Source organism: Lynx rufus, unplaced genomic scaffold (assembly GCF_022079265.1).
Source record: "Lynx rufus isolate CCGP_SWC_20201006 ecotype Redwood Valley unplaced genomic scaffold, mLynRuf1.p SCAF_8, whole genome shotgun sequence".
Taxonomy (NCBI): domain Eukaryota; kingdom Metazoa; phylum Chordata; class Mammalia; order Carnivora; family Felidae; genus Lynx; species Lynx rufus.
Window position 1 is genome coordinate 90549385 of NW_025814896.1, and position 19892 is coordinate 90569276.

The following is a 19892-nucleotide window of genomic DNA, read 5'->3' on the forward strand; positions in this document are numbered from 1 at the left end:
AAGATAGCACCGTGGACAGTCTACCTGGGTAAAATAATTTGCCATTTTCCAAATTGGTAGTGAGATGGTCTAGAGAGACTGTTTTAATGAGGACCTTAGCATTCGAGGAGGGACAGGTCTGGGAGGAGTGTTTAAACACGGAGACCCAGCACAGCACAGTCACACCAGGCCGGTGACTGTCCCACTCCCATTTAGGCTGTGCTCCAACGTCAAATAACTTAGATTAGCACATAAAAATAGAGTTCATTGTCACTTGTGATGTGGTAAAACCTCTTCCCAAACCAGAATATTACCTTGATGGGTTTGTAATGTGAATTGAGATTGTGGAAGTTCTCAAACTCTCCGGCTTTTAGCGTGAAAGGAGAAGGTGGTGGTTTCAGGGGAAAGGCTGTTTATTTTATGAAAATGCTAGAATCACAGGACGTTGAAGCAAGGGAAGAACATGTGCTTTAAAACTGAAAGACTGCTTACCCTTCAGCCTTCACTTTTAAGGAGTGGGCAGTTTAAATCTGGACCACTTTCTCCTTGGAACTTTCTCCTTGGTCTCTTCTGTGTTCCGCTATTTGGTCCCTCCGTTTCTGTGTCCTTAGCTGACTCCTCATTTCCTCCTCTCCTCTCAAGTGTTGGCGTCCCCAAAGCACCCTTGGTTCATTTCTGTCTTTACCCACTGTGCTGAGTGATCTTGTATTCCTTTTTTTTTTGCTGCCATATCAAGTTACACAAATTTGGCTTAAAGTAGCACAAGTTTATCTTCTAGTTCTGTAGGTCAGAACTCTGACGTGGATTCTCTGGAGGACAATCTGTTTCCTTACCTTTTCTGTCTTCTAGAGGCTTCCCACATTCCCTGGCTTGTGTCCCCTTCTTCCATCTTCAAGGCCAGCAACTACGTCTCTGACCCTTCTCCCGTGGTCACATCTCTCTCTGACCACAGTCAGGAAAGTTTCTCTGCTTTAAGGCAGAGTACTCTCCCCATCTCAAGATCTTTAGCCTTAACTACATCTGCCAGGTCCCTTTTGCTATTAAGGTAACATATTTACAGGTGCCGGGGATTAGGGTGTGGATGTCTTTGGAGGGCTGTTAACTCACCCTTGCGGAGATCTCAAACACCATCATAGCTCCCACTGTTATCATGGGGTGAGTACTTCTCAAGAACTTGGAAATGTGGAAAAATGTGAATCATTTGCAATAGCAGAGGGAATAGTGCAAAGAACTGTATCCCCATTACGCAGACCCAGTCAGCCTCAGATCACCAGAAACGAGCCTGTAGTTTGACAAAACCAGATTTTTTAATTCATTGTGATGAAAGGTACCTCACCAGAGTAACTATGGGTGTTGTACCAAACGGGAAAAGAGAGAATTAAAGGATCTGGGGGAAGGATAGAGTTTAGGTAAAAATGTAAATGAAGCAGTGCTTTGATAGACTCAGAGAAAAGCAGATCTCCGTATATGGGAGTCAACGCCTGGTCTGAACTGCACTGCAGGCCCAGGTTCGTTTCCTTCAAAAGTACAAAGTGAATGTTGTGTTCAGAAGCCCCTTATCTGAAGCTCCAAACCTGAATTGCAAATCAAGACCGTTTCTCTGTGTCAAAGTGACTTAGATCCTCCCAGCAACAGGAGGGTGTTTCATTTTTACTGATAAAATTTCAAACGGCAAACTTTCTGACGGTCCATCATTTCAGAGAACAAGGTGAGCTCAGTGACTCAGAAAGCAGTAGCCACGCAAAGAAGGGGGTGGTTATGACACTTTAGCAGCAGCGTGCCCTTGGGAGGAGTAGTGTTTCATGGCAGCTTTGTAGCTGGCCTTACCTGTGCCGTCTTCCCCGCCTGAGATGGTAGCACGGCTTTTGTTTTCTTAGTCTGAGCTAATTTTTACTTTCTCACCCACTTCAGTTATTTATTCAGGGCCAGTTTTGTGTCACCTGTAGCCAACCCACCACTCAGATTGTTTTGAAGCAAACCCCAGACTGGAGGGTGACGTTTAAAGCTAGATCCGTGTGGACTTCTGGGTGTCATTACCTGGATCTCCCTTCTGCTCAGTGTGTGCAAAACAGAGTTCTCACCCCACCCTGCCCCTTCCCCCTCCCCCGGGACAACAAAGCCTGTTTCTTCACGAGGTTGACCACATTAGAAGCCTTGGAGTCATCCTTGCCCTCCAGCTCTCTTCCAACCCCTTTCTCACCAAATTCTGAAATCTCTCAATCTCTGAAATCTCTCAAGTCTTCCTGCACCTCATTGTCTGCTCTCTAGTTGAAGGTGTAGTGGGCATTGCAGTTGACTCCCCCAAATGCATTCACCCCGCCTCCTTTTTCCTAGCGGTCACATGGCTCCCTTCCTCGCATGGCCATGTCAGGAGTGGCTACGATGCTCACTCCTTACCCTGCCCGCCCATTGCTACTACCAGCGACCATCTGTTCCCCAGGCCACCTCACCTTATTCCCGGCCCTTATCTGCAGTTTCACTTCCCGCAGCTCGGTTACCAGCAGTCAGCCATTGTTCTGGAAGCAGATGACCCTCCTTCTGACGTCTTGAGGGAAAGTCCGAAGTAGCCTATTGCTGTGTCATAATGCCTGTCATTCACCTCACTTCGTCTCATCACGTGGGCATTCTATCATCTCACAGCATCACAAGAAGAAGCGTAGAGTACGGCACAATAAGATATTTTGAGAGAGAAGGGGCATTCACAAAACTCCTATTACAGTATGTTGTTCTAATTGTTCTAATTTGTTATTATTGTCGATGTCTTACTGTGCTACTTTATAAATCGAGCTTTATCACAGGTATGTATATGTGTAGGAATAAATAGAGTATGTTTAGGGTTTAGTACTATCTGGTTTCAGGCTTCCCCTGGGCATCTCGGAACGTGTCCCTCTCAGATAAGGGGGAGACTACCGTACAGAAAACCTGTAGCTGCTGTGTAAAAGCATAGCTTCAAGTCAGGTCTTCTGCCAGCCCCTGCCACCAGACAGCCCCCCTCCCCCCCCCGCAGCCCTTCCTGTGTGGAAGTATTAGAGCTGCCATGTTTTTGTAACTTTACCTCCCACCACTCATACAGTAAACCCCACAGGACTACCCGTGGGTCCAGACGACATCTTGTGTTTCCCACATAACGCAATGCTTCTCTCTCGTCTTCTGCTCTTTTTTACCAAAAGGGATACTGATTCTGCCAGTCCCAAGTCTACTCCTGTCTCTGTGAGGCTCTTCCCTCGCACCACCCAGAAGGAACCGGTATTTGTGCTCTTGGACACACTGCTGATTCAACTATGTCCAACCGTGTGCCAGACCTGAATGAAAGTTGTCTGGAGACCAATGGGCTTTGCCATTTTTGACACAGACCATGTCTTGGTCACTTAGCACAGTGCCTGGCATTTCTCTGTTTACTGCTATTTGGTGATACAGACTTGCCTGATATAGACTCACTAAATAAGTGAATGATGTAAGTGGAGACATGTTGTGACCTTTCTGGGGCCATTGGATTTGTGAGCTCCATAGTATGGTCACCAAATTATGAAGTGCCTTCTGTGTGCTAAGCACTACAAGGATATTCAAAAAAAATTCTGAGCCCAGATCCCATCCTCAAGTTGTCAAGGGAGCTGATGATTGCTGAATGCCTACTGTGTGCCAGATGCCCTAGTGAACCCTTCTTAAATGTTGTATCATCCTCTCATTAATCTTATGAGGGAGGCTTAAGATCCCAGTTTTTACCAGTAAGGAAACTGAAGCTCAGGGAAGTTCAGGAACTCACCCAGAGTCCTGCTGTAAGTGGTGAAGCCAGGACTCAAACCCAGGTCCTTCCTGACTCCGGAGTCTGTTCTGTTTTCACAACAGACTGCTGGTTAAGGGAGACAAGACGAGACTTGCATGCATTTCCTTGGCTGCCTTTTCAGATGTACCAGTCCACTTTTGTTGCCCAGGCAGGAAGAACTGCTAGCTTGCTAACACTGCTGGGTGGAGGCCCCCAGGTGCATCCTAAATATGCCTTTGGCCCCGTGGGTCCTGAGCAGGCAGACGTGCTTCCAGTGGCCCAGATCTCCTCTTCCTGGCAACTGCACCTTCAAGGTGGTGAGCCCCTTCAGGCACCAGGCACTGAGATGCATTTGGAAATTTGGTGAAGGTTCTGGAATGCCTTTACAAATGCCTTTCTACCCTACATCCTGTTCCAACCTGGGTGTTCCATCAGACGATTCTCCTAAAACAGCTTTAATCATATTTAATATTCTCCTGTAAAAAGATTGGCATCTAAATGCAAAGTGTATCCTGGATTGGATCCTGGGATAGAAGAAGGACATTAGCGGAAAAAGCCGTGGAATCCAAATCAAGCCTGGAGTTTAGTAAATAATAATATACCAGTATCAGCTTCTTAGTTTTGACAAATGTAGCATACAATGCAAGATGTTATTAGCATCAGGGGAGATAGGAAACTTTCTGTACTATCTTTGCAACTTTCCTGTAAATCTAAAATTATTCCTGGGCCCCTGGCTGGCTCAATCAGTAGAGCCTGTGGCTCTCGATCCTGGGGTGGTGAGTTCCAGCCCCACACTGGGCATGAAGCTTACTTAAAAATAAATAAATAAAAATAAATAAATAAATAAATGTGTGTGTGTGTGTGTGTGTGTGTGTGTGTGTGTGTGTATATATATATATAATTACTCTAAAGTTGGGGCACATGACTGGCTGTCAGTACAGCATGACTCTTGATCTCTGGGTTATGAGTTCAAGCGCCACATTGGGCGTTTAGCTTACTTAATAATTATTCCAAGGGGCGCCTGTGGCTCAGTCGGTTAAACGTCCGACTTTGGTCACTTTTGAGGTCATGATCTCATGGTTCGTGGGTTCAAGCCCTGCATCAGGCTCTGCACTGGATCCTTGTGGAGCCTGCTTGGATTCTCCGTCTCCCTCTCTCTCTGCCCTTCCCCTGCTCACACTCTCCCTCTCTCTCTCAAAAGTAAATAAACTTTTAAAAATAAATAAATAATAAATAATTGTTCCAAAATAAAAGTTCATTTAAAAAATGTTGGTGCCTCTTACAAGGTGATGACCAGGCTACTTGACTGGGTTTTGGGGGTTCTCCAACCTTATCTTCCCCTTCTTTCACCCTGTGAAAGAATCCTCTGTTTGGCTGAATGGTTTTACTCACTGTCCTCCAGACAAAGTCTGTGCTCCCCTCTCCCCTGCGTTTGCCCTAGCCATGTACCCTGCTGGACTGATCACCTGCCAAGGAATTGTCGCGGTCCTTAACTGCAAACAGAAGCAAGCTAGTGTGAACCTACTGAAGCTCAAGCTTCAGGCCTGTCATTTGCAAGGTCCCAGAGTGTGCACCATGGCTGTTAGGAGAAAGTGATCCCCCTGTAACCGCCTCTGCCACACAAAGATCCTCACAGCCCTGTGACTCTGGGAGGTATATCTTAGTTGTAGTCTCGGCCACGTGTCCTTGACATGCCAGGTAGCTGCAAGGGAGTCAGATAGTATCTGACTTTTCATCTTCACTGTGTGAGGCCATCTCTACCTCCAACCACAGTGGGAAAGTCCCCAAACACAGGAAGGGGATCCACTCACTGGTTCTCCACAAAGTGGCAGATGTTCACTACAGGTGGTTTTTTAGAGCCAAAGATTCCATGAGGCACAGCAGGCTCAGGTGACACTTGGGAAATCAGCTTGGTTTGGCCTGGAGGCTGCCTGGTACAGACTGTGCTCCTGCATCTGACTCACTAGACCAGGGTCGAGGGGACTTCATCTCCCGAGGGCACTTGACCTAAAACCTTTACAATAAAAAGGGCCCATGTACATGTCTTTAGCAATGGAAAAGGGTCGTACCGGGGAGGTGACAGCCACCTGAAGCTGGGGGTGTTCCCCAAGGCAAGAGAGCACTGTCATGGGAGAAGGTCTGTGTGCTCTGTACCCACGGTGGCACCATCACTCCTCCGGCCACTGCAGCTAGAAAACTGGGAGCGTCTGACTCCTCCCTCTCACTCATCCCCAACATCCAGGCAATCATCTGGGGCTAGCTACTGCCCCCTAATATTTCTCAGGTCTGTCTCATCAGCAAGCACCTTCTTCAGGAAGCCCTTGCTGACCTCCTACCTGGCTGGGAGGGGGAAGGTCAGGGGTCCGGCCTTTGTGCTCCTGTTGAGCACAAAGCTCATTAACTTTGCATGTATCTTATGGTTGCCCTTGCCACATAGCATTAAAATGGTCTATTTCCTCATCTCTTTGTTCAAGTACAGAATGCGCCTATCCCTCTTTGTACCTCCAGTGCCTGGCACACAGGAATGCACAGCTCGATAAACATTAGACAGATGGAAAGAAGGGGAGAAGACAAGAAGTAGGCTGAGCTTGAGAAGGGCCCCTTGGACTAAGCAATGAAATGTCCCCCACACTCTTACCCCTTAATGCTGCCTGCAGCATGCTTGCCCCAGCCAGACTCAGAGCTGCCTCTCCGGTGTGAAGGGTACAAGTAGAAGACAGGCAGTGAGCCCTCTGAGCTTGCTCTCAGACTCCCCTGTGCCAGGTGATCCTGGGGACACTGGGGACCATGCAGGGCCTCATTAGGAGGGACCTGTGGAAGACAAAAGAGGCCTCAGGCCCTGGGTGGGTTAATCAGCAGCATTAGCCCCATACTGCCCTCCTCAGACTTCTACATGAGAAAGGTATAAACCTAAGTCACTGCTGTTTGGGGTTTTATCATTGTATACAGCTGAACTAATAATCCCGTGGCTCTAAGCTTGCTCTAACATTCTCTCTTGCCTCCTTCGGGGCCCTGCTTGCAAGGCAGGTGTGTGTCAGGAGGCTTGCAATTGGAAGCCCCAGAGAATGTTACCTGGCACTGGTGGCCCCCTGCAGCGGATAGATGGTTCCTGGGTCCCCAGTGCCAGCACATGCAAGGAATGAGGAAATGGGGTGGGCAAGTCGTCCGGCCTCTCTACTCCTTGGGTTCCTTGCTCTGAAAACAAGAAAGGTGATCTTCAAGGTTCGTATAGCCTCAAGTTCAAAATATTTGTCTTATGAATGAAAAAGTAGCACGGAAGAGATGGGGGGTTTAGGTGTAGGCATTATACCTGGGCTCCAATCCTGGCTCGGCCACTAACCAGCCGTGCATCTTGGGCAAGTTCCTGCATCTCTCTAAGCCTCTGTTTTCCTGAAGTCTGAAAGTGTAAGTATCTTTGCGCCTACTTTGCAGGAGTGTTTCAGGATTAGAAATACTGTAGACAAACGTCTGGGCACAGAGCGGCCACTCAGTAAGTGGGGCTGCTAGGTCTTTGTGGGTGGAAAGTCCTTCAGAGAGTCTAGCTGAGCTGAGCCCTGGGTGGTGAGGTGAGGAACATGATGGCAGGCAAGTAAGCAGCATGGGCAAAGGAAGGAATAGGCATAATGTGATAGTGAAGAGTGGGTACAGTGTGGTCCCAAACGGGGAGAGACGACGCTTCCTTTCAAGTGTGACGCCAAGACAGTCTACAACAGGTGCCACTTCCAGCAAAGGGAACTGCATGGGTCACATGGCCTATGAGCTGGGCACTACGCGAAAGCAGGATTTGTAGAGCAGAAGCTGGAAGACAGTGGAGTTAACACCATGGACCAAGGCAGAGAGCTGAGAGCGTGTCCTGTGTGTTCTGGGGGTGGGGAGGGCAACAGTGGATGAGGAATGCTCAAATGCTTTAAACGGAGCACTTGGGCCCCTCTTCTCTGCAGGACAATGACAAGACAGGCCAGCGAGCCTCCACTGCTCACGCTGTCTCCTACCTGCTTCCTCTCAGCACCTCTGCGTAGGCTGTGTCTGTGAGGCCGGAGCCAGAAGGCCTGGGTCTGGAAGGAGCCTCTGCGGTCCCCTGGGAGACCTGCAAAGGGGCTGGTACAGCACTTGTGTTCAGAAGGTGAAAGACTTGGAGAGCAGGCAAGCAGGCATTCACTGCAGCTTCCTTCCCGCCTGGCGGCTGGCTGTGTGCCCTGAACTTGACCTCAGATGACCTGTGTGTTCCCTTCCTGGAAACGGTTCCATTGCCAGAAGCAGTTGAGCTTTGGCTTTGGCTTTCTTTCTCCTTCAGAGCAGGGACTCTGGCTTAGCTGAGATTGGCTCGGCTACTGTAAAAGTCTCCCCATTAGCTGAGCAGGACCTTGCTTTCTTGTCCATCACCTACCACAGGGGTGGCTGCTGCTCTCCACCTGTCCTCTTACCCCTTGTCAGCCTTCAGGGTTCTCAGTTTAGCTTTGGCGACTTTTAAGAGTGGAGATAACTGCATAGATAAGGTGACTTTAAGAGTGTATATCAAAGATAAGGACATAAAGACCAAGTGGGGGAAGTGTGAAATGTTCTCCCCAGGCTGCTCAGCTAGTTAGCTGCAGAGCTGGGACAACCCAGGAGTTCAAACTCTCAGACGATGCTCTCTTTCTGGGCTATGAGTTGCCTAACTCCACACTCCTCAAATTCATTAAGGCCGGACGTGTGGACCTTCGCTAATGTGCAAGTCTGGATTAATGTCAGTGTCTTGAAATCCTCGTGTGACAACGTGAATTTTGTTTCAGGCATTGTCCTTGGTAACTAACAAATACCATGCTTGGTTGTTTTGTGGATTGGGCTGGCATGAAAAATAAGTCCAAAAATGCTTGAATTTGCCCAGTGGCGCTGATTAGTGTTGCTTTAGGAAAGGAAATCCAGGGGGCGCCTGGGTGGCGCAGTCGGTTAAGCGTCCGACTTCAGCCAGGTCACGATCTCGCGGTCCGTGAGTTCGAGCCCCGCGTCAGGCTCTGGGCTGATGGCTCAGAGCCTGGAGCCTGTTTCCGATTCTGTGTCTCCCTCTCTCTCTGCCCCTCCCCCGTTCATGCTCTGTCTCTCTCTGTCCCAAAAATAAATAAAAACCTTGGAAAGGAAATCCAGTATTAGCCCCAGTAAGGGGAAGAAACTGCAACACTTTCTCTCTAGTCAAATGCATAAGGTATATACATAGCATACTTACCAAAGAAAGGGACTAATTTCCAATCAGCATACAAGCTAGAATGTTATTAATCCCATATAGGTTGCCTTGGTCCAAAGCCTTCACACTTACCTTTGGAGCCAGTTTATGGGTCCCCGTAGAGAGCCAGGCTCTGTTTACCGTTCAACAGCAATATGTTGAACATCTGGGTCCCAGGCACTGGGCAGGGTGCTGGGAATACACTGGGTAGCAAATAGGCACACGTGTACTTTAAGAGTGACCTCTTCACTTAAAGAAATGTCTTCTCTAGGTTTGAATGCCATCTTAATCATCAGGTTTGGTTCTGAAAGATATTTTTGACTGCTTTCTAAAATTAAGCTCCTCTCCAAAGGATAGAGAATGAATTCACTGATTGAAACTACCCAGAAAAAAAATGTAGCTTAGACAAAGGCAATCTCAAAAGAGGAATTCCCAAGACATTTTAAGCAATGGCCACGCAACCTCCCAAGGAGACGGTTAAATAAGAAACACGTATTGGGAAGCGGCATTTATTTAAAATGCAAAGGCACATTTTCATGAGAACAAGGTTTTGACTTCTGGAAGCCAGCCACCTCTCAAAGCAAGATGACCAAACGGTCTGAACCAACTCAGATCTATTGGTTGCTGTCTACTGGCCATGAGCCCTTAGGCCAAGACTGTCCCAGGCATCCACATCTGACAGCACCTGCCTGCGGAATCTCCAAATCAAGGCAAATTACAAGACTGACAGAGCTTAGAAACAAACCCGCTTATTTACACGGGTTCCCCTGTTGCCAAGGATATTTCATTGATCAAAGATAAGTGTTATCATTTGAGTTTCCAGGTTCTCACAAAGAGCTCATTCTATATGTTTTCTATTTTATACAGACCTTTCTCATTTACCCTCTCCCTCGAGGCCATGCCCCGACTCTTGTGGTAGGCATTAAAAATTCCCATTGTACGGACAGACAAACTAAGGTTGGGTTAAATGGCTTGCCAAAAGCATACAGCTACAGCAGGCCACTGATGGGGCTTGAGACCAGGTCTTGCAGTTCCTCCTCCATCAGACACAGAGGCCTAAACTCCTGCAGAAACGTGTGATGGCTTGTGCAAGCAGTGGGTCCCAGCCTGGCCAAACATTAGACCTCACCCGGGTGTGGCTAGATGTTGCCAAGGACATGAGGCTTGGAGTCCCCACCCAGGTCCATTCAAGGAGAATCTCTGGGTGTGGGGCCTGGGCACCAGTATTCCTGGAGTTCTCCAGGTGGCTGCAATGGGCAAAACTGAAATCATTCTGTTAGTAATCCGGATCTGCTTCCTTCTTTCTCAAGGACCTGCTTTCCAGTTGTCTTTTTTCAATAATAATGTTCTATTTCTCAAGTATAGGAATAATACTTATTTGTAGAAATTTTAGAAGAAAGGTAGGACGAAGAAAAAAATCGCCAAGAGATCCATTGTTAATATTTTGATGTATTCTCCTCTAATCTTTGTATATATCTACTTACAAATTTTGGTAATATATACTAATATTTTCTTTTGATTTCATATGGTAAATAGTTTCCAATGTTGCCAAATAGTTTTCAAAAACACTATTTTAATGTGAAAGCAGACGAGATTTTTAAATATACTGTCCCCAACATTAATAGTGATTAACATTGGACTAAATAAACACTTAAGAAAATAAAATAAAATTAGTAAAATCATTATAATGGCTGCATAATAATTTAATGGGCTCACCTCCTATAAATCAATCAATCTTTAATATAGGACACTTAGATTGTTTCTAGTTTTCTGTCGTTATAAGTAAGTCTTCTATGAAGATCCTTGTACCTACGTTTCTGTGCACCACTTTCTTAGAAGTGAAATGAATGAGCTGGAGGGTATAAACCTTATGAAGTTTGTTGATAAACATTGCTGAATTGCTTCCCAAAAGGGTACATGAATTGCTGGTCCCCTCGGTGTAAAGAGAATTGGGAAAGAGAATTGTTACAGTCTTTGCAAAATTAAGTATTTTCATTCTGTGATCCGTCAGTTTGCTATGATTATTAATGAGGCTGGACTTTTTATATCTTTATTGGTCATTTGTATTTCTTCTTTTGTGAATGTTCGTGTCCTTTGCCTTCCCCTGCCTTTTGGGTGTTTATCTTTTTTCTTACATATGAAGCATACTAAGTATATAACACTTTTCCATTCATTTGTTTTGTAAATGTTTTCCCTAAATTTATCATTTAATTTGGGTTGTTGACATACACAAGAGCTTATTGATTTTATGCTCAGAAAAACCTTCAGACTGTTTGATCAGGTAAATAGTTACCAACAGTTTCTTCTACAAGTCTCAATGAATAAAAGCCTGCTTACATAGGAGCAGTTTTTCTGGTTAAGCAGGATTTTATTGGTCTGGACTAAGAAAACCAGTCCATCTCCTACAGGAACCTGACTTGAAATTATCAAAACTATAATACTTTTTAGTTTACATTCTTTGAACTACCCCACTGGATACGTGATAATGTAAAAAACATGTTGGTTGTTCCCATCTTTGTAGGGCAAAACATTTAAATTTTTTTAATGTTTATTTATTTGAGAGAGAGAGAGAGCCAGAGACAGAGCACAAGCAGGGGAGGGGTAGAGAGAAAGGGAGACACAGAATCTGAAGCAGGCTCCAGGCTCTGAGCTGTTGGCACAGAGCCGGACATGGGGGTCGAACCCGCAAACTGCGAGATCATGACCTGTAGTTGGAGGTTTAACCTACTGAGCCACCCAGGTGCCTCAGTAGGTCAAAATATTTAAAAGCAAACAGTATGCATAGCCTCTCGCAAAAGACTGCCCCACCCACAAATTAACAAAGTCCGCTTTCTCTCTGATTTCAGAAATAGGGTAGGTTTTAGGAGGGTACCCCTGGGCCCTAGGTGGAGACTTTCTTTCAACTCAAGCCTCTCCTAGTCTCACGCCTTGGGGACAGACAGACTCTAAACCTGAGCAGGGTTGCTCTGGAATGTAATATCTGGTAGATACTTACACTAAAAAATTTTATGTTGCTTCTCTGACCTTCAAATTTAACTTGGATGCCCTGTATTTTTGTTTGCTAAATCTGACATCCCTGATCCTGAGGTTTCCTTTCAGTGGTGATGTTGGGGTCTGCGTCCCAGGCGTGCCCACAGGAAGCAGTACACAGACGTCGCACAACTGGTAGATCACATAAAGGTGTTTACCTGCCTCCCTCCAAAGAGGCTCTCATGGCCAAGGGGCAGCCTCTTCCCTGGGCCCCAGGGATACTTTCTAAGAAACCCACTGCATTGACTTTTCTGTACCAATCAGCATGTACTTAGAAACCTAAGCTCTTCACCCAGGCCTTGTGGGCTGCTCCCAGGCTTCCTGCACGTCATGGTTCCTCTTCCTCCTTTTTCTAGCAGCTGTGAGGTTCTTCTTGGGCTGGTGGATCCAGGCAGGCCCAGGTAAGTGCCCATCATTGCCTCACTCAGGTGTCCTTAGCCCACTACACGTTTTTGTTTGAGTGGCCAATCTGTTCCCTGTGGCCTCTTTCTGCCTTGACACCTGTTTTCTGTCTTACGGACTCTTGCTTCACTATAAATAATTAGATTGCTTTCCAAAAGTTGGATGCTCAAATTCATGTTTTATTGTGGTTTGAAGTGGCCAAATGACAGGTGGATGTGGGTCATGGCCTAGTCATGCCTCCATTAGGACAACCCTAAAGAATGGCAAGAAGAGGGAGGCATCAGCTCATACCCCCTCCCTGGCTTAGCAGATACATAGTACAGTGTTGGCAATCCAGAATACTTCCCCAGGAACAGTGCCAGAGTGACCTCGAGTGACTCAGTCCGTTAGTGCAGGTGTTCCCAAGATCGCCTCTCCCGCTCCATGGGGCACGGCTGCGTCCTTTTTACCTCTGGCCCATTTATCTCCAAAGGCTTCTAACGCAGAGCTTCTCAATTTTGAGGGTGCCTAGGAATCACCTGGAAGTCTTGTTAGACTGCAGACACTGAATGAGCAGCTCTGGGGCCTACTGAGAGTCTGCCCTCTTGACAAACTCATCGCACCGCTGCTGTAGGTCCACGGATCACACTTTGAGTGGCAAGCGTCTGAAGCTTTTCCTGATTGGCTGCAGGATGGCCCAGGCGCCTGGTCTTTTCAATTCCAGGGCTTTGGCGAAACCGCCAGGCCCAGGAGGTCGGAATCCAAGGCAATGTGATCCACGTCTGTGAGAAAGACAACCGCAGGGAGAGGGCAAGGAGGTAAGCAGGAGTGAGAGCCGGGGAGCCGCGGGAAGCCTGAGAGAGGGGACAAGTTCTGGACAGTTTAGAGTGGAGGTGGCAGGCCCTAGGGCTGCTTGAATATGTAGGGAAGGAGGTGTTTGGAGAGCTGTCGTCTCCAGCTGGGGAGGCTGAGGAAGGTCTCCTGCTCCGTGCCAAGCCCGGTGCCTGGGCACCTACACATCATTGCCTCCATTCTCTTAGGTAATACATAATATCCTTATTGATTACTGTATAAATTTTAACTTTGGTTGCCATGGCTATTTATAGTTAAAATATTGTAAGACCCTTTCTCTGTGAAGGGGGCAGAGCAATCAGGGGATGGGATGGCTTAGAAGGAGGAGACCATCTGAGCGTCTGCTACATACAAGGTCCGAGATAGGACATTGCCACAGTGTGGCTCATTTGATGCTCTGCAGAGGAACCTGCAAAGGAGCTAGCGTAAGTCCCATTTTTACAGATGAGAAGGAGGCTGGGTGAGGGAAATCACCTTGCCCACAGTCACAAACCAGAACCTAGAGGAGTGGAAATGGAGCCCAGGCACCCAGAGGGAGCATCTCAGTGTTTGGGGAAAGGGAAGGTATTGTGTGTGTGGGGGGGGGGGTGCACAATGGCCAAGTGGAATGATGGGCGCTCTGAGGATTGGTCCCCTTGCACTGCACAGTTCCCGCAAATGGGGCTTGACCCTCACCCACAAAGGATTTGGGGAAGGGGGAGCCTCGAGGATGAAAGGGGTGATCTCCAGTTCAGGTCTCAGATAGGACAGCGAGCAGGCTCCTGTCCAGCAGAGATGGAATGGGAACAACATATGGAAACAAGATAATGGGACAAACAGGGTGATGATGAAGAAGCCTTTTAGGGATGCTCAGCTCTTTTTAGGAAGCCTTTGCATCACTCTGGCTGGATTCTTAAGATTTGTAGCTCAGGAATTTCATGATTTTTATACTGCACGTTTTCTGTGGTCTCATCTCCTCAACTCTACATGGTTTTGTTTGTTTGTTTGTTTTTGTTTTTTAGTAAGTCCTTTTAAAAAGGCTGACCTTGTTGGAGGATTTGATGTTTAAGTTTAACCAGGAGGTAGATAATAAGATCTTGGTCCAGCCAATTTCCCCCACCCCTGAACCTCAAGTCCCCATATATGCTGCTTCTTGGGTCTCTGGGCATGTCCCACATGTGCCTCAAATGGACATGTCCTTGCTGACTTCATTCAGCCACCTGCTCTTCCTCTGGGCCCCTTGGTGCTACCATCCACCCTGTTGCTCTTCCAGAAACCTCCTCTGTGTGCCCTTATATAATTGATCCCCATCCTGTTGACGTGAGTCACTAAATCTGTCTCCAATACATCTCTGCATCCCCAGCCCACAACCCTAATGGAGACCACCATGATTTTTTTTCTCACCTGGGTTTCTGCAACAGCCTTCCAGCTGGTTTCTCTGCCTCCATGCTGGGACTCTAATACATCCCCCATACCGCAGCCAGCACTGAGCAAGATGTGGTCCCTGTCCACAGCACAGTAGATGGGACAAATCTACTAAATCTACTAATGATGTGATTGGCAGGTTCAGTCTCGAGAGACCATCAAAGGCTTCCTGGGGTGTCACCCGAGTTTAGCCAGGAAGGATGAGTGGGAGTGAAATGGCAAGAAGGCAGGAAATGCTTCTGCCGAAGCTGTGCTGTTTCAGAACTTTCCTTTAGCTGTCAGGCCCCTGGTGACACATACACCCCAAGTCCTTTCCTCTGCTGGATTCTGTCTCAATTTACAAATTAATGTCTACTGAGTTTGCCCCACTGCCACTCATCCCTTCCACCAGGCTCCCCTCGGGTCAGATTTCTTCCACCCTGGTCTAAATTTCTGAATCTAGTTCTCTAGTGGGAGGAATGACAACCAATCGAATGGGAATTTCAAGTATATGTCCCCAGGAGGCAGAAGCCTCCATGCCTGCCCTCATGAAATGGGCAGAACTGATGGCATTTACACCTACCTTAGAGACCCCACATCCCCGTCACATGCACACACTATTCCCTGTGTGTTAGTGATGAGTGCTGCTAACCAAATACTTTGGCTTCTGCTTCTAGGCACATGGCAGCATTGTACCTACTGCACTTCCCCAACCCCTCATGACTTGCTTTGGCCCGTGAAATGAGAGCAGAAGTGACTTGTATTACTTCCGGATGAACACTTGGAGAATTAGTGCTTGATTTGCCCCGTCCTCGCTTCCTGCCTTCAGGGTCGAGGAGGCAGCATGTCCAGTTCCAGCTGCCTGCGTCCCTGGGTGGCTGTGGGAAACAGAGCTCCTCTTGACCCACAGTGGACACATTTCATGATCGAGGAATAAACTTTTATGTCAAACCACTGTGACCTGGGGATTATTTGTTATTACATCAAAGCCAAACTGACCCTGACTGATACATCCCATCAAATCAAGGTCTGGGTCGGGGAGCACCGAGGTCTTTATCCCTGTTGGGGTAAATTCAACAACCTGAGTCTCAGAGCCAAAGTTCCCACCCTTCTGCCCAGCCCCCTTAAGTTGGAAGATTTCCAGGTTATTTCATCTCTTTCCCATCATGATGAGGATCCATGCATTCTCCTTGCGAGTTATTTCGTCTATTTGATTCCACCTAAATTCAAAATGAAGTCACAGAAATAAAACGTGAAAGCATTTGCTGAGCTACTCAAAAACCTAGTCTAGATATCCTACACATGTCACACTGACCCATGCATGTCCAAAGCAATCCAGTAATGCATCTCCCTTTCCCCAAGAGCAAAATGCCAGCGTCTGCCCCATATCAGCCCTGGCACCGGTAGGCTAATTTCAGAGGCCCTCGATCGTAGGCCCAGTTCTGCCACTTAGTAGTGAATGACCTTGGACAAATTACCTCTCTGAGTCCCAGTTCCCTTATCTGTAAAATGGTGATAATAATAATAAAGGCTGTGTCACAGAAAGAAAAGGAAAGTAACATTTGCATTTGGCGTGTTAGCCACTCTGCAGACAGAACCATAATGTACGTGAAAGTGCTTTGAAAAGGGAAAGCTCTATGCAAACATTAGCTGATAATATTTTTAACCAATACATGACCAAAGAAGAAACACATCCCAAAGCAAATAAACTTCCTTTAATCTTCAAAACCGAGCCCAGGCGTGGATGGACGTGGCTGTGTATTTACAGTTCTGCAAAAGGTTCCGCAGTACGAAGCTGCTTCTTCAAGTAGGGCAAATTGCTTATTAGCTAAAGAGAAGGAGCAGGATCAAACATCTCAGAGGAGGTTAGTCACATGCGATCATTTACAGGTTCGGCAAACGACCAACAAGCAGCGTTGATTCCACCAAGTGACTTCCAGAAGAACTACGCGGGCACTTCCAACTCAACTTCCTGTGCTCGTTGCCCGCCTGCTCGTGCTGAATCGACCGCAGTTCCTTAGTGGAGCTGGAAGTCCTTATTTCCCAGCCCCACCTCCATCCCCAAAGGGAAACGCCCCCTGCCAACCTCGCAGTGCTGGCCGTCCACTGGGCTTGTTTCCTTCGCGACGGGATTTCCCTTTCTAACCCTTGGGGCAGCTGCAGCAGCCAGGTCCTGACCTCACCGGAGCAGTGGCCTAAAAAGGCTCAGTCTTCGGTCGCTGGGGGTGGGGCCCGCCACGCTGCTTAATAAAAAGAAGCCTCTCTCGCTTTACCTCCTCTAAGAGCCTCGGGCCTGATCCTGGCCGCCGCCTGGGCGCTGAACTTGCTTCTCAACCGCTTCTACTAGTCCAGTGCTTCCCAAACTTGAGCGTGCATCACCCCAAGGGCTTGTTACAACAGAGCGCCGGCCCCACCTCCAGAGTTTCTGCTAGAGTAGGTTTGGGGTGGGGCCCCAGAGCTTGCATTTCTAACAAGTTCCCAGGTGTTGGTGATACTGCATCTGGGGACCACAGTTAGCCAACCACTGCCTCTAGCTCAATGCTTCTGCCAGAGAGAGAGAGGCCCGCTGGGCACCTCCGCCACCGTCCCAGCTGTTCTCCCGCCCTGCGTGCTGTGTGAGGAAGGAACAACCCGGGCAGCACAGGGGGCTGCAGACCCAACACGGCAGGCTGGAAAAAACCAAACAAAACAAAAACCCTGGAAGCCTGTGGGTCTTCGGTGTCACCGGGATGTCATTGATCAGGTTCTACTGACCTCATTTTTTCATTCAGCACATATTGATTGAATGCTAAGTCTAGGGTTACCAAGGTGAAAAGACAAGGTCCCAGCCCTCCAGGAGCTCATAGTAACAGGGAGGGAAATGTGCAAACAATTACAATGCTGATAAGATAACTGTTGTAAGGGGGGGGGCATCAAACTTCTGTGGGGAGTAGGTGGAGCTCTGGAATCCGAGGAGCTGGGAGAAGTTTCATGGAAGAAATGGCATTTATGCCCAGACCTGCAGGATGGGTGGGAATTTGGCAGGTAGAAGGAGTAGCTGGAACCCCGGGGGTGGGGGTGGGGGGAGTGGGAAGGGGTTTCCCCAGGCACAGGGAATGAGCAAACAGAGACTGTCCAAGTGCAGGGTTCCAGAGGGAGAAGCAGTCCGGAAAATGACTGGCAGGTGTTGGGCTGGGCCTGGTTTCCCTCCCACCTCTCTGGCTGCTCCTTCTCAGTCTCTTTTGCTGATCCCCTGTCAACTGCTCTTCCTCATGAGCTGGTGTTCCCTGGGGCTCTGTCCTGGCTGCCTTTTCCTCCCACTTTCCCTGTCCACTACCGATGAGCTCCTCCACACCTGAGGCCTCACTTACAATCTACTCAGCAATGGGGTTCACGTGTGTGTGTGTTTCCAGCCCAGGCCTCACCCCCTCAGCTCCACATGGATGGCTCCAGGTATCTTTCCTCCCATACTCTGTATTGGTGAATGGCACCAGCATTCATCCAGTTAACTAAGCCAGAGGACTTTGTGAAACAACCCTCTCAGGTAGCTGGTGAAGAGTTATTTGGCACAGTAAATTGCTCAGAATACAGAAAGACGCCAGGCTCAAATTCTGAGTCTGCCATTTTTTTTAAGTTTATTTATTTATTTTAAGAGAAAGAGACAGAGGGAGAGAGGGAGGGGCAGAGAGAGAGGGGAGAGAGAATCCCAAGCAGGCTCCGTGCTGTCAGCGCAGGTCCCAACTCGGGGCTCGATCTGGGGAGCCGTGAGACAAAATCAAGAGTCAGATGCCCAACCAACTGAGCCACCCAGACACCCCCGGAATCTACCATTTACTAGCTGAGTGACCTTGGGCAAGTTACTTAATCTCTGTTTCTTTATCTGTAAAATGAGTTTAATGATAATACCTAGTTCACAAGGTTGTTCTATGGATGAAACAATAACAGTTGTCATTTATTATTCCCTACGAAGAAACAAAAAAACTAACTGATCACAAGTAGTGCTGTCCAGAAAGCCCTAGGCCAAGTACTTTATTTACTTGGATTGTCTCAGAAATGGTAAGTACCTTGTCCAAGGTCACTCTGCTAGCAAATGGCACATCCAGGTCTGGAACCCAGAATTCTCTGTCCCTAAGCCACCTTCTTCAACCCAATTGTCACACGGTCGGTCTGGAGATTGTATAACAAATGGGGAAATGCTCATGTAATAACGTTAGTGAAAAGAGGGCAGAAAATTGTGTAATCAGTGTGCATACAACTGTTATAAAATTTAAGGAAACCGATCTACAAATAGAAAAGGCTAGAAAGAATTACAGAGAATGGTTAAACATGGTTGTATTTTGGTGATGTCTGTCTTCTAATTCTCTGTATTTTCTACATTTTCTTTAATATATATAATTTTATTAAAACAAAATTACTCAAAACATTAAACATTCATTACAGTGACAATTGCAAGTCCACAACCTGTTCTCATGTTTGATTGAAAATTACACTAAGTATCTCTTCTCAGTTCTAGACTTACTTCCCTGAACAGAAACTCTTTAGTCCTCTGTAACACGGGAGTAGGAAGTAGGTATTGCAGCCATATTCCCCACCCACCCACAACTGACAACCTGGCCACTGGAGCAGACTGTCAAAATAAGGCCTGGGAGGAGGAGGGAAGTTCCAGGCAGAACCCCGGCTTCTCCTACCGCCTAGGGCTTTCTGGACAGCGCTACTTGAGATCAGTTACTTTTTTTGTTTCTTCTAAATAGCCGGCCGAATGCTCTTTTTCCAGTTCTGGCTGAGTTGTTAGCTTCAGCCGGGCAGGGATGCCTGCCAGGTACCTGGCTCTGTGAGCACCGCCCAAACTGGTCAGGCCAGTCCGCCCCATGGCTGTTTCTGCCAGAACTTGCCCGCGCGCGCCAGTGTGTGTGTGTGTTAGAGACCCACCCTTCACTCCAGCAACCCAGGTAGGTGGAAGGCAGCTGCGGGCACCAGCCTGGCAGTCAGGCCAGATGGGTGGAGCTGAATTAATCTAACCTGGAATTTCAACTTGGCCTGCACAACAGGTGAGGGGAAAAAAAAAAAAGCAGCAGAGTGAACGGGCAGTTTGGCAACTTGGAAATATTCTTGTGCCTTGTCCCTTGTCCCCTGCCTGGAAAATAGCCCGGGGTGACTTCTCAAAGTGTCTGCACCGGGTAATGGGGCTTGGTTGCACCACGGCCCCCTTCATAGGCTCTCCGAGCCCCTCCTGAACGCTGTCCTCCTCCGTTACCCTCCGCGACGCGCCCGTTCCCCCTCCTCTGGGAGGCAGGGCGGGGGTATCGGATTAGTCTTTGTTTTCGA

The 19892-nt window shown here is 47.7% G+C and overlaps 1 protein-coding gene across 2 annotated transcripts in view; it reads left to right on the forward strand.

The window, feature by feature from the left end:
* Nucleotides 1-19342: 19342 nt before the first annotated feature.
* The window catches only part of TET3 (tet methylcytosine dioxygenase 3), a 107209-nt gene continuing 106659 nt past the window's right edge, over nucleotides 19343-19892 (forward strand). The window contains exon 1 of one of the 2 annotated variants that reach the window (XM_047069015.1): nucleotides 19343-19516. The gene's annotated coding sequence lies outside the window, so the exon portion shown is untranslated. Of the gene's footprint in view, nucleotides 19517-19566; nucleotides 19616-19892 lie in introns of those variants that run through there. The other variant, XM_047069014.1, reaches the window with a different exon arrangement.